The sequence below is a fragment of the Pinus tabuliformis genome, chromosome 2_2 (assembly GCF_031772625.1).
Source record: "Pinus tabuliformis cultivar Carrire ecotype Pingquan chromosome 2_2, CPIR1, whole genome shotgun sequence".
Classification (NCBI taxonomy): Eukaryota; Viridiplantae; Streptophyta; class Pinopsida; order Pinales; family Pinaceae; genus Pinus; species Pinus tabuliformis.
Genome location: NC_142300.1, coordinates 143,022,673 through 143,036,199, shown reverse-complemented (window position 1 = coordinate 143,036,199; position 13,527 = coordinate 143,022,673). Strand labels below are relative to the sequence as shown.

The 13,527-nt window shown below is 51.3% G+C and overlaps 2 non-coding genes and 1 pseudogene across 2 annotated transcripts; all 3 read left to right on the top strand.

Moving 5' to 3' along the window:
* Positions 1-8,020: 8,020 nt before the first annotated feature.
* On the top strand, positions 8,021-9,825 carry LOC149191793 (18S ribosomal RNA). Its single transcript, XR_016255439.1, has one exon. It is a non-coding gene; the product is annotated as an 18S ribosomal RNA (ribosomal RNA).
* Positions 9,826-12,506: 2,681 nt separating this feature from the next.
* LOC149191792 (5.8S ribosomal RNA) lies at positions 12,507-12,660 on the top strand. Its single transcript, XR_016255471.1, has one exon. It is a non-coding gene; the product is annotated as a 5.8S ribosomal RNA (ribosomal RNA).
* Positions 12,661-12,907: 247 nt separating this feature from the next.
* Positions 12,908-13,527, top strand: part of LOC149191791 (25S ribosomal RNA) — a 3,239-nt pseudogene continuing 2,619 nt past the window's right edge.

Here is a 13,527-nt window from a genome sequence, read left to right as displayed (position 1 = left end):
TTGGTTGATGGTTGGAAGAGTGGGTCATATGTTGGTCGATGAGTGTGCAGTTTTGTGTAGAACTTAAGGTGGAGTTCTAGGTGTCTCGGGTGAGCACCCTCCTACCGTGTGAGGTTGGCACAAGTATTGTAAAGGCTATTCTATGCCTTGATTGTAAAATATTCTAAATATAGACTTGGTCTTTTGCCAAGTATACTTGATGATTGTATTACTGAAGAAATATTGGTTATAATATATTGTTGGGCAGACTTGTTCGGGATTTGCCCCTCCCCTTTATACTTGTTTGCAATTGTTATTGTTCTTGGTTAATTGCATGATGATAATGAATGAGTATGGGCTTCATTAAGTATAAATGATAATTTCATTTTACTTAGTTGCGAAAAACAAACTAAGTAAGGACAAGTGAATTAGGCGTAGTCCACGAAGGTGAGTATTGGTGAAAAGAAAGCGTTCGGTGGTGCCGCACCTCGCTATAAGTGGTTGGAAGACTACCGCAGGTGTAGGGGCGTGACAGGGCGGGTCATTCGGGCGGGTTGTTTGAGGGCGCCCGTGTGAACTCGTTTGGGCGGGTCGTTCGGGCGGGTATTTTGAGGGCGCCCGTGTGAACTCGTTCGGGTGGGTCATTTGAGGGCAGCCATGTGAACTCGTTCGGGTGAGGGCACACCTGGGCGAACGAGCCCGTATAAAATATGCTAAGTTGTGACCCGAGGTTGGCTTTGTGCACGTTCGTGCAGCTCGTTTGCCTGGCTCTCCCTTGTCGGTTCGTTTCGGTCGTTCGGGCGCCCATGCAAAATTGTTCGGGCGGGTCGTTTGAGTGCGCCCGGGTGAACTCATTCGTGCGGCTCGCCCGGGCGAATGAGCCCATATCAAAAATGCTAAGTTGTGACCCGAGGTTAGCTTTGTGCACATTCGTGCAGCTCGTTTTCCTGACTCTCCCTTGTGGGTTTGTTTCGGTCCTTCGGGCGCCCATGCAAAATCGTTCAGGCGGGTCATTTGAGGGTGCCCGTGTGAATTCGTTCAGGCAGGTCGTTCTGGCGGGTCATTTGAGGAAGCCCGTGTGAACTCGTTCGGGTGAGGGGGCGCCTGGGCGAATGAGCCCGTATAAAAAAGGCTAAGTTGTGACCCGAGGTTGGCTTTGTGCACGTTCGTGCAGCTCATTTTCCCGGCTCTCCCTTGTCCCTTCGTTTTAGTCGTTCGGGCGCCCATGCAAAATTGTTCGGGCGGGTCGTTTGAGGGCGCCCGTGTGAACTCGTTCGGGCAGGTCGTTCGAGCAAGGGCGTGCCCGGGTGAATGAGCCCGTATAAAAAATGCTAAGTTGTGACCTGAGGTTGGCTTTGTACATGTTCGTGAAACTCGTTTTCCCGACTCTCCCTTGTCGCTTCGTTTCGGTCATTCGGGCGCCCATGCAAAATCGTTCGGGCAGGTCGTTTGAGCGCACTCGCGTGAACTCGTTCGGGTGGGTCGTTTGGGTGAGGGCATGCCCAGGCGAATGAGCCCGTATCAAAAATGCTAAGTTGTGACTCGAGGTTGGCTTTGTGCACGTTCATGCAGCTCGTTTGCCCAACTCTCCCTTGTCGCTTCGTTTCGGTCGTTCGGGCGCCCATGCAAAATCGTTCGGGTGGGTCGTTTGAGGGCATCCGTGTGAACTCGTTCAGGCGAGGGCGCACCTGGGTGAACGAACCTGTATCAAAAATGCTAAGTTGTGACCCGAGGTTGGCTTTGTGCACGTTCGTGCAGCTCGTTTTCCCAGCTCTCCCTTGTCGCTTCGTTTCGGTCGTTCGGGTGCCCATGCAAAATAGTTCGGGCGGGTCGTTTGAGGGCATCCATGTGAACTCGTTTGGGCGAGGGCGCGCACGGGTGAACGAGCCAGTATCAAAAATGCTAAGTTGTGACCCGAGGTTGGCCTTGTCCACCTTCGTGTAGCTTGTTTGCCCGGCTCTCCCTTGTCGCTTCATTTCGGTCGTTCGTGCGGGTCATTTAAGGGCGTCCATGTGAACTCGTTCAGGCGGGTCGTTCGGGCGAGGGCGCGCTCGGGCAAACGAGCCCGTATAAAAAATGCTAAGTTGTGAACCGAGGTTGGCTTTGTGCACGTTCGTGCAACTCGTTTGCCTGGATCTACCTTGTCACTTCGTTTCAATCGTTCGGGCACCCATGCAAAATCGTTCGGGCGGGTTGTTTGAGGGCGCCCGTGTGAACTCGTTCCGGCGGGTCGTTTGAGGGCGCCCGTGTGAACTCATTCGGGTGGGTTGTTCGGGCGAGGGCACGCCCGGGTGAACGAGCCCGTATCAAAAATGCTAAGTTGTGACCCGAAGTTGGCTTTGTGCACGTTCGTGCAGTTCATTTTCCTGGCTCTCCCTTGTCGCTTCGTTTCGGTCATTCGGGTGCCCATGTAAAATCGTTCGGGCGGGTCGTTTGAGGGTGCCCGTGTGAACTCGTTCGGGTGGGTCGTTCGGGCGAGGATGCGCCCGGGCAAATGAGCCCATATCAAAAATGCTAAGCTGTGACCCAATGTTGGCTTTGTGCACGTTTGTGCAGCTCATTTGCCCGACTCTCCCTTTTCGCTTCGTTTCGGTCATTCAGGCGGGTCGTTTGAGGGTGCCCGTGTGAACTCATTCGGGCGCCCTTGCTCTTCCTAGTCCCCCTTGTGCCCCTCCAGATGATACCAATGATAGGTTTTCTTTCCGTGTGAAAGGTGGGTTGGTAATCGAGTTATTTTTTCGCGTGTGCCTAAAGGATGGCCTTGGGTCATTTGCAGGGTTGCTAATTTTCGTCTTCTCTTCATCCCCACTCGGTAGCACATGAGCGGTAATGTTGGCCATGCTCGTCTTGGGAGGCATATGTGAATAATTCCCCTTCTGATCTCCAAGTTCTTGGAGCTGTATAGGCTGTTATGGTGTGGCTCCTTGGCTTGTCCTGGTCCCCGCGTGCCCCTTCAGATGATACCAGCGATAGGTTTCCTTTTCTTGTGAAAGGTGGGTTGGTAACCGAGTTGTGTTTTTGGGTTTTCCTAAATGATGGCCTTGGGTCATTTGTAGGGCTGCCGATTTTCATCTTCTCTTCATCCCCACTCGGTAGCACAAGAGTGGTAATGTTGGCCATGCTCGTCCTGGGAGGCATACGTGAACAATTCCCCTTCCGCTCTCCAAGTCCGTGGAGCTGTATGGGTTGTTGTGGTGTGGCTCCTTTGCTCATCCTGGTCCTCGCATGCCCCTCCAGATGATACCAACGACAGGTTTTCTTTCTGTGTGAAAGGTGGGTTGGTAATCGAGTTGTGTTTTCGGGTTTGCCTGAACGATGGCCTTGGGTCATTTGTAGGGTGGCCGATTTTCATCTTCTCTCCATCCCCAGTCGGTAGCGCATCAGTGGTAATGTTGGCCATGCTCGGCCGGGGAGGCATATGTGAACAATTCCCCTTCTGCTCTCCAAGTTCTTGGAGCTGTATGGGTTGTTTTGGTGTGGCTCCCTCGCTCGTATTGGTCCTCGAGTGCCCCTCCAGATGATACCAGCGACAGGTTTTCTTTCCGTGTGAAAGATGGGTTGGTAATCGAGTTGTGTTTTCGTGTTTTCTTGAATGATGGGCTTGGGTCGTTTGTAGGGCCGCCGATTTTCGTCTTCTCTCCATCCCCACTCGGTAGCGCATGAGCGGTAATGTTGCCCATGCTCGTCTTGGGAGGCATATGTGAACAATTCCCCTTCCGCACACCAAGTCCTTGGAGTTGTATGGTTGTTGTGGTGTGGCTCCCTGGCTCGTCTTGGTCCTCGAGTGCCCCTCCAGATGATACCAGCGGCAGGTTTTCTTTCCGTGTGAAAGGTGGGTTGGTAATCGAGTTGTTTTTTTCGGGTTTGCCTGAACAATGGCCTTGGGTCGTTTGTAGGGTGTCTGATTTTCATCTTCTCTCCATCCCCACTCGGTAGCGCATGAGCGGTAATGTTGGCCATGCTCATCCTGGGAGGCATACGTGAACAATTCCCCTTCCGCTCTCCAGGTCCTTCGAGCTGTATGGGTTGTTGTGGTGTGGCTCCCTGGCTTGTCCTGGTCCCCCTCGTGCCCCTCCAAATGATACCAGCGATAGGTTTTCTTTCCGTGTGAAAGGTGGGTTGGTAATCGAGTTGTGTTTTCATGTATGCCTGAACGATGGCGTTGGGTCATTTGTAGGGTGGCCGATTTTCATCTTCTCTCCATCCCCACTGGGTAGTGCATGAGTGGTAATGTTGCCCATGCTCGTCCCCGAAGACATATCTGGACAATTGCTCTCTAAGTTCTTGGAGCTGTAGGGGTTGTTGTGGTTTGGCTACCTGGTTCGTCTTGGTCCCCTTGTGCCCCTCCAGATGATACTAGCGACAGGTTTTCTTTCCGTGTGAAAGGTGGGTTGGTAATCGATTTGTGTTTTCGGGTTTGCCTGAACAATGGCCTTGGGTTGTTTGTAGGGTGTCCGATTTTCATCTTCTCTCCATCCCCACTCGGTAGTGCATGAGCGGTAATGTTGGCCATGCTTGTCCTTGTCCCCCTTGTGCCCCTCCAGAAGATACGGGTGACAGGTTTTCTTTCCGTGTGAAAGGTGGGTTGGTAATCGAGTTGCTTTGTCGGGTTTGCCCGAACGATGGCCTTGGGTCATTTGTAGGGTGGCCAATTTTCATCTTCTCTCCATCCCCGCTCAGTAGCACATGAGCGATAATGTGGGCCATGCTCATCCTCGTCACTCTTTCCCATCCCAACTATAAGAATGTTGAAAGTTTTCTCGGCGCTCCTTTGAGCCTTCGTTGTTGCGGTCCCAGATGGAAGCCCCAAAACTCCGTCGTGCCTATGTCGCTATCGTGCCCCTCGGTTGTTGCGAATAGAGAATTTTGATTGGGCTAGGCAGCCATTTTTGGCTCCATTGAAATTGGCTCCTGCTTATATTGTTCACCTCCTCCCTATTTGGTGTGGAGGGTTTTGCTTTTCGTGTGAAAGGTGGGTTGGTAATTGAGTTGGTTTTTCGGGTTTGCCTCAAGAATGGCCTTGGGCCATTTGTAGGGTGTCCGATTTTCATCTTCTCTCCATACCCACTCGGTAGCGCATGAGCGGTAATGTTGGCCATGCTTGTCCTGGGAGGCATATGTGAACAATTCCCCTTCTGCTCCAAGTTTTGGGAGTTGTATGGGTTGTTGTGGTGTGGCTCCTTGTGATGGCTAGCCTCTTCATTGTTCGGATGTTTATGGTGCCAGTGTCTTGTGCTTGTACTCTTTCTGTGTTGGCATTGTCGATTGAGATGCATACATTTAAGAGGGAAGTGGAAGGGTTTTGGTTGTAAACCACCTACCCTCCCTCTTGCTTGATTTTTCCGTCAAGCGATGTGAAGCGCTGTTCTCCTTATTGTAAAGTCAAGGGTTGGCATTCCTTTCAAACTGCACATCGTTCGTGGTTGCGTTGGATTTGAGGTTTTGATAGATGTGTTGGCCCATATGTTTGATCTAGGGGTCGACTTTTCCCTTGCATCTTGCGTGCGTGGCAGGCTTTTACGGCTGGAAATGTTAAGTCACAACGTTTATGGGCATTTGTTGTTTGAATTGTGTATGCGCTCCTGGTCCGATGGAGAGGAGGCTTGCTATGTCGATGGTGTGGGCTATCTGGAAGAAGGATTTCGAGGTGGAACGCTTCAACCCCCCTCCTTTGCGTGGAGGTGGCCGTAGGGGAAAAGTATTCATCGTCCAGTCGGTAAAGCTCTGGGAAATCTCCTAGGTTGCCTGTACGTAGGGTGCGGGGCTGCCCGATCCCTCCTCATGTTTGGATATGTTCTTATATTGTGTAGCAAGCCTCTTGATTTGCATTTATTTCCTTCCTTTGCCTTAGCATCGTGGTTGCCGTAGGCGGTCAAGTGATCGAGGTCCACCATTTCTGCTGTAGCAGGTGGACTCCTAGGTGGCCATGGTGCGTGGCGTGGAGGGTAGGGGGGCACATTTCTAAGAGAGGTTGCGGGCTCGGTTGGTCTTGTTGTTTTGTTTCCTTCCGTTTCCTTTGCATTGAGGCTGCCGCAGGCGATCATGCAATCGAGGTCCATCGTTGTTGCTGTCCGGGTGGACTCCTAGGTGGCCTCTCTGCAGGGAGGGGAGGGTTGGGGGGCACTTGTTGTTTCAATTGTATATGTGCTTGTGGTCCAATGGGGAGGAGGATTGCTACATCGATGGTGGGGGCTATTTGGAAGAAGGATTTCGAGGTGGAACGCTTCGACCTCCCTCCTTTGCGTGGAGGTGGCTGTAGGGGAAAATTATTCATCGTCCGGTCGGTAAAGCTGTGGGAAATCTCCTAGGTTGCCTGTACGTAGGGTGCGTGGGGTGCGGAGCTGCCCGATCCCTCCTCCTGTTCGGATATGTGTTCTTTTATTATGTATAGCCCTCTTGATTTGCATTTACTTCCTTCCTTTTCCTTCACATCGTGGTTTCCACAGGCGGTCAAAGTGATCGAGGTCCACCATTTCTACTGGTGCGGGTGGACTCCTAGATGGCCTCGGTGCGTGGCGTGGAGGGTCAGGGGGAATTTCTGAGAGGGGTTGTGGGCTCGGTTGGTCTTTTTGTTTCGTTTCCTTCCATTTCCTTTGCATTGAGGCTACCACAGGCGATCATGCAGTCGAGGTCCATCGTTGCTGTTGTCTGGGTGGACTCCTAGGTGGCCTCTTTGCGGGGAGGGTTGGGGGGCACTTGTTGTTTCAATTGTGTATGTGCTCGTGGTCCAATGGGGAGGAGGCTTGCTACTATAGTCATCGATGGTGGGGGCTATCTGGAAGAAGGATTTCGAGGTGGAATGCTTCGACCTCCCTCCTTTGCGTGGAGGTGGCCGTAGGGGAAAATTATTCATCGTCCGGTCGGTAAAGCTGTGGGAAATCTCCTAGGTTGCATGTACGTAGGGTGCGTGCGGTGCAGAGCTGCCTAATCCCTCCTCCTCCTGTTTGGATATGTGTTCTTGTATTTTGTAGCGACCCTCTTGATTTGCATTTACTTCCTTCCTTTGCCTTCGCATCGTGGTTGCCGCAGGCGGTCAAGTGATCGAGGTCCACCATTGCTGCTGTCGCGGGTGGAATCCTAGGTGGATTCGGTGCCTGGCGTGGAGGGTCGGGGGGAATTTCCGAGAGAGGTTGTGGGCTTGGTTGGTCTTGTTTTATTTCCTTCCGTTTCCTCTCTGCATTGAGGCTGCCGCAGGCGATCATGCGATCGAGGTCCATCGTTGCTGCTGTCTGGGTGGACTCCTAGGTGGCCCCTATGCGGGGAGGGGAGGGGTGGGTTGGGGGATATTTCTAAGGGAGGTTGCGGGCTCTGTTTTTCTTGTATGATTTCCTTCCCTTGCCTTTGTGTCAAGGCTACCATAGGCGATCATCCAATCGAGGTCCACTGTTGCTATTGTCCGGGTGGACTCCTAGGTGGCATCGGTGCAGGGTGGGGAGGTTTGTATGGCCTCTCTATGATAGGATGTGTGCGGTCGGTCGTCCTCTTTTTATTTCCTTCCTTTTCCTTCGTCTCGACGCTGCCGCAGGCTGTCGGGAGATCGAGGTCCATCGTTGCTGCTGTCCGGGTGGATTCCTAGGTGGCCTCGGTGCGAGGGCGGGGAGGGTTGCGGCTCATTTGTAATATAGAGGTTGCATGGTTGGTCGTTCTCCATTTGTTTTCCTTTGCATCGAGGCTGTCGCGGGCGATCGAGTGATCGAGCTCCATCGTTGCTGCTGTCTGGGTGGACTCCTAGGTGCCCTCGGTGCGGGGCGTGGAGGCCTTTGGAGGAATTTCTAAGGGTGTTGGTGAGTGAGCGCTCATTTTCTTGTTGGTTGGGTCATGGCTGCAAACTCCGGAGTGGCCTTGGTGCGTTGTGGCTTGGCAGGTCTGTCCATTTGTTCGCCACATCCTTAGCATGTTGCGTGTGCTTCCTTCTTGGGATGCAAGAGGTGCAAGGCATAAAAGTTCAACATGATATTTTGACATCTCTTTGACTTGATGGGTTTTCAGGCTGGCCCTTGGTAAGAGAGCACCCAAAATTCCTTTTGAAGGGGGAGGGTGCTACCTGGTTGATCCTGCCAGTAGTCATATGCTTGTCTCAAAGATTAAGCCATGCATGTCTAAGTATGAACTAATTCAGACTGTGAAACTGCGGATGGCTCATTAAATCAGTTATAGTTTTTTTGATGGTACCATACTACTCGGATAACCATAGTAATTCTAGAGCTAATACGTGCACTAAGTCACAACTCCTTGGAAGGGATGCATTTTTTAGATAAAAGGCCAACGCGGGCTTGCCCGCTTCTCTGGTGAATCATGATAACTCGACGGATCACACAGCCCTTGTGCTGGCGATGCTTCATTCAAATTTCTGCCCTATCAACTTCCGATGGTAGGATAGAGGCCTACCATGGTGGTGACGGAGAATTAGGGTTTGATTCCGGAGAGGGAGCCTGAGAAACGGCTACCACATCCAAGGAAGGCAGCAGGCGCGCAAATTACCCAATCCTGACATGGGGAGGTAGTGACAATAAATAACAATACTGGGCTCATCAAGTCTGGTAATTGGAATGAGTACAATCTAAATCCCTTAACGAGGATCCATTGGAGGGCAAGTCTAGTGCCAGCAGCCGTTGTAATTCCAGCTCCAATAGCGTATATTTAAGTTGTTGCAGTTAAAAATCTCGTAGTTGGATATTGGGTCATAAGGGTCGGTCTACCTACTTGGTGTGCACCTGCCCTTCCATCCCTTTTGTCGGCGGCGTGCTCCTGGCCTTAATTGGCTGGGTCGCGGTTCTGATGCTGTTACTTTGAAAAAATTAGAGTGCTCAAATTAAGCTTATGCTCTGAATACATTAGCATGGAATAACGTGATAGGAGTCTGGTCCTATTATGTTGGCCTTCGGGACCGGAGTAATGATTAATAGGGACTGTCGGGGGCATTCGTATTTCATTGTTAGAGGTGAAATTCTTTTATTTATGAAAGATGGACCACTGCAAAAGAATTTTCCAAGGATGTTTTCATTAATCAAGAACGAAAGTTGGGGGCTCGAAGACGATCAGATACTGTCCTAGTCTCAACCATAAATGAGTCGACCAGGGATTGACGGATGTTGCTCTAAGGACTCCGCCAGCACATTCTGAGAAATCAGAGTGTTTGGGTTTCGGGGGGAGTATGGTCGCAAGGCTGAAACTTAAAGGAATTGACGGAAGGGCACCACCAGGAGTGGAGCTTGCGGCTTAATTTGACTCAACATAGGGAAACTTACCAGGTCCAGACATAGTAAGGATTGATAGATTGAGAGCTCTTTCTTGATTCTATGGGTGGTGGTGCATGGCTGTTCTTAGTTGGTGGAGCGATTTGTCTGGTTAATTCAGATAACGAATGAGACCTCAACCTGCTAACTAGCTACGCGGAGGTTCCCCTTCGTGGCCAGCTTCTTAGAGGGACTATGGCCATTTAGGCCATGGAAGTTTGAGGCAATAATAGGCCTGTGATGCCCTTAGATTTTCTGGGCCACTTGCGCATTACAATGATGCAGCCAAAGGGTTTTTATTCCTGATTCGAGAGGATCAGGAAATTTTCTCAAATTGCATTGTGATGGGGATAGACCATTGCAATTATTGGTCTTCAACAATGAATTCCTAGTAAGCGCGTGTCATCAACTCGTGTTGACTATGTCCCTGCCCTTTGTACACACCGCCTGTCGCTCCTACCGATTGAATGATCCGGTGAAGTGTTTGGATTGCGTCGATGATGGTGGTTCACCGTCATCGACGTCGTGAGAAGTTCATTGAACCTTATCATTTAGAGGAATGAGAAGTCGTAACAAGGTTACCGTAGGTGAACCTGCGGTAGGATCATTGATAGTAGGGGTTTTCTTTTTTGGTTCGGGTTGGTTGGGTTTTGATTGCAATGTGGGACTTTGTGGTGCGTCTCTAGGGGAGCGGGTTTGGTGTTTGGCGGGAACATTGTTGGTTGCTTGTCTCGAGGTAACCATGCTTGTTTTTTCATGTGTGCTTGCAAGCCATGCTTGTGCTTGTCCCACCCATCCTTTGTTTTTCTTCCCCCCAATGTGTTTCTGCAGGGGGTCCGGAAGCTTGTTTCTTGGGAGCCCTTCCGACGATCTGTTCAGCCAGGCATGGTTGCTGCAGAGTTGAGGTGCTCGGTAAATACAATGGATAAATTCGGACTCATTCGTAGTGGTGGTGCTCGGTCTTTTGTTCGTTGGAACGCATGGGCCAAGGGTGTGGGCTTCCATAGTTGGTTCTCTCGAAAAGGCGGCGGCGGTTGATGTGTTGCTTGGGTGAGCTTTTTTGCTGGTGGTTGGGTCGAGGGAGTGGTTGTGTGTGCGCCTGGTATCTCAAACCTTCCATGAGGCGAGATTGTCGGGGTGTGGTCAAGTATGGGATGGATGAATAGCAGTTCAACCCGTTGGGCTGGCCACCCTAGTCCCTCCCGACCATTCCTCGACATGCCCTCGCGGAAGGGTTGGGTGTCGAGGTAATGAAAAACCCATCCCTCGGTCTGAGCTCCATCGAGATCGTAATTTTCCCCGCCGACCGGCATGAGGGTGGCAATCTTATCTGTGCCTTTGCCGTCGAGGGAATTCCTCGTCCTCTCGTGACCCACTCCCCTTCTGAGGGAAAAAGAAGTAGCGGGTCATGTCTTTGTTCCTCCCTTTGGATTGTGGGTTTTTTGTGGGACTTGCGTCATTTCTTTGTTTCGTGGTGTGCGCTTTGCGAACGTCCCTATCTCTATTGGCCTTGCACCATTGATGTATTTGTGGCCCGCGGATTTCTCCAGTGTTGAGCGTTGGCCCGTGACAACTCCTCTTTGGAGTTTGATTATTTGACCCCCGTTGACTCTCTCGCTGGAAAGGTTGTTGGGTGTTTTGTACACGAAGGGGTGCAAGAGCGGGGTGGGTTTGTGTTATTGGCAGTGGTCTATTTGTCGTTTGAAGCCTTGTGCCGCTGGGTTGGGGGGCTGTTTGCCTCTCAGTGACGTGCTCCAGACACTGGTCTCATCATGGCCCTTGTCTTTTCTATTGGTCAATTTTAGGTTGTGATTTATTTGCTTGGTTGTTTGCTATGTTGTAAAGCTGGAAAGGGTGTTGTGCTGAATGCATGTGGGAGGGTGTGAAGAGGTGGGACGCTTTTTTGATTGGGTGCCTTGTTTGATTTCTTTTTGGTTAGCAGACATCTACTCGGCGTGCTGTTGATCTTCTCTCTTTTCTTGGGATTTTGGTTTCTTTGGTGTTGTTTTCTTCCCTTCTTCCTTTTGCCCCTAGCTTTACGGAGGAGAGGTGGGATTGTTGTGGATTGGTGTTCGGGAAGGATGAAAAGCAGTGTGAGTTCCCAGGGTGGCCACCCTAGTCCTTCTCGATCATCGTCCCCTGCAGTTCCCCCCTTTTTCTGAAGGCGCGGGGTTTGGGAAGCTTGTTCTCTATTTGAGCCTCCCCTTGTGAGCCGGTAGCCATGTTTGATATCTCTTGCTTTCCTGTTGTTTTCTTCCCTTCTTGCTTTTGGCCACTTGGCTTTACAGAGAAGAGGTGGGCTTGTTGTGGATTGGTGTTCAGGAAGGACGAAAAGCAGTGCGAGTTCCGAGGGTGGCCACCCTAGTCCTTCTCGATCACCATCCCTAGCAGTTCCCCCCCTTTTTGCAAAGGCATGGGGGTGGGGAAGCTTGTTCTCTATTTGACCCTCCCCCTATGAGCCGGTGGACGCGTTTGATATCTCTCTTTCTTTCATGTTGTTTTCTTCCCTTCTTCCTTTTGGCCCCTAGCTTTACAGAGAAAAGGTGGGATTGTTGTGGATTGGTGTTCGGGAAGGACGAAAAGCAGTGCGAGTTCCCAGGGTGGCCACCCTAGTCCTTCTCGATCGCCGTCCCCTGCAATTCCCCCCTTTTTGTGAAGGCACGGGGTTGGGGAAGCTTGTTCTCTATTTGAAGCCTCCCCTTGTGAGCCGGTAGCCACGGTTGATATATCCCTTTCTCTCTTGTTTGTTTTCTTCTTCCCTTCTTCCTCGTGGCCCCTAGCGTTACAGAGAAAAGGTGGGATTGTTGTGGATTGGTGTTCCAGAAGGATGAAACGCAATGCGAGCTCTCGGGGTGGCCACCCTAGTCCTTCTTGATCGTCGTCCCCTTTAGTTCCCCCCTTCAGTTCCAGAAGGCACGGGGCTTTGGGAGGCTTGTGCCTTGTTTGTGCTTTGTTTTCTACCCTTTTCTTCCTTTCGATCCCTAACTCTACAGAGAAAAGGGGGAATCGTTGTGGGCTGGTGTCGGAGAAGGGCTAAAAGCAGTGTGAGCTCCCGGGGTGGCCACCCTAGTCCTTCTCGATCGTTGTTCCATGCATTTCCCCCCTTTTTGTGAGGGCGTGGGGCTAGGGGAGATTGTCCTTTGTTCGAGCCTCCCCCTGTGAGGGGGTTAGACACCTTTGTTTCTCTTTCTCTCATGCATTTTTCCTCCTTTTGCCCCTTGGCCTTACATTTGTGTGGGGGGTGCCCCTATTCAGTTTTGTGGCTAGTTTTTCGGTAATACACGTGGAAACGACTCTCGACAATGGATATCTTGGCTGTTGTTACGATGAAGAACGTAGTGAAATGCGATACTTAGTGTGAATTGCAGAATCCTGTGAATCATCGAGTTTTTGAATGCAATTTGCGCCCGAGGCCTCGGTTGAGGGCACGTCTGTCTGGGCGTCGCATCCCATTCAAACGCGCTCCCTATAATATGCTAGGGAGTAGCAGAGCTAGTCATCTGTGCCCTGTGCGTTGCGGTTGGCTGAAATACCTCAAGCGATGTTTCGTGGCGTGCGTCGGCGAGCGGTGATCTTGTCCCCTTGGATGGGCAGTCGGCGTTAGCCGATGCGGGCTTTGTGTGGCATCACTCGAACTTGCTTTGCTCTCTCTTGTCCTTCAATGGGGTAGGGTAGATTTAGCTCCAACTTTGCAACCCCATCTCAAGCACAAACACCTGCTGAGTTTAAGCATATAATTAAGCGGAGGAAAAGAAACTTACAAGGATTCCCCTAGTAGCGGCGAGCGAACCAGGAAGAGCCCAACATGAAAATCGGGCGGCAGCGCTTCCTGAATTGTAGTCTGTAGAAGCATCCTCAGCGGCGGACCTGGGACAAGTCCCTTGGAAGGGGGTGCCTGAGAGGGTGACAACCCCGTCAGCCTGAGACCCTGCCGCATCACGAGGCGTTGTCGGTGAGTTGGGTTGTTTGGGAATGCAGCCCTAATTGGGTGGTAAATTCCGTCTAAGGCTAAATACGGGCAAGAGACCGATAGCGAACAAGTACCGCGAGGGAAAGATGAAAAGAACTTTGAAAAGAGAGTTAAAGAGTGCTTGAAATTGCTGGGATGGAAGCGGATGGAGGCTGTCGATGCGTCTCGGTCGGATGCGGAACGGTTCAGCATGGTCCGCCGCTCGACTTGAGGTGCAAAACAACATAGACTGCTGCATCGTCACAAGTGCGGGTCGATTACTGCCTTTCGGTTTGCCACTGTGGTGGTCGAGGAACGAAGTGTGCGCCCTTATGGTAGGCAGTGTGCAACTGCGCGCTCGTA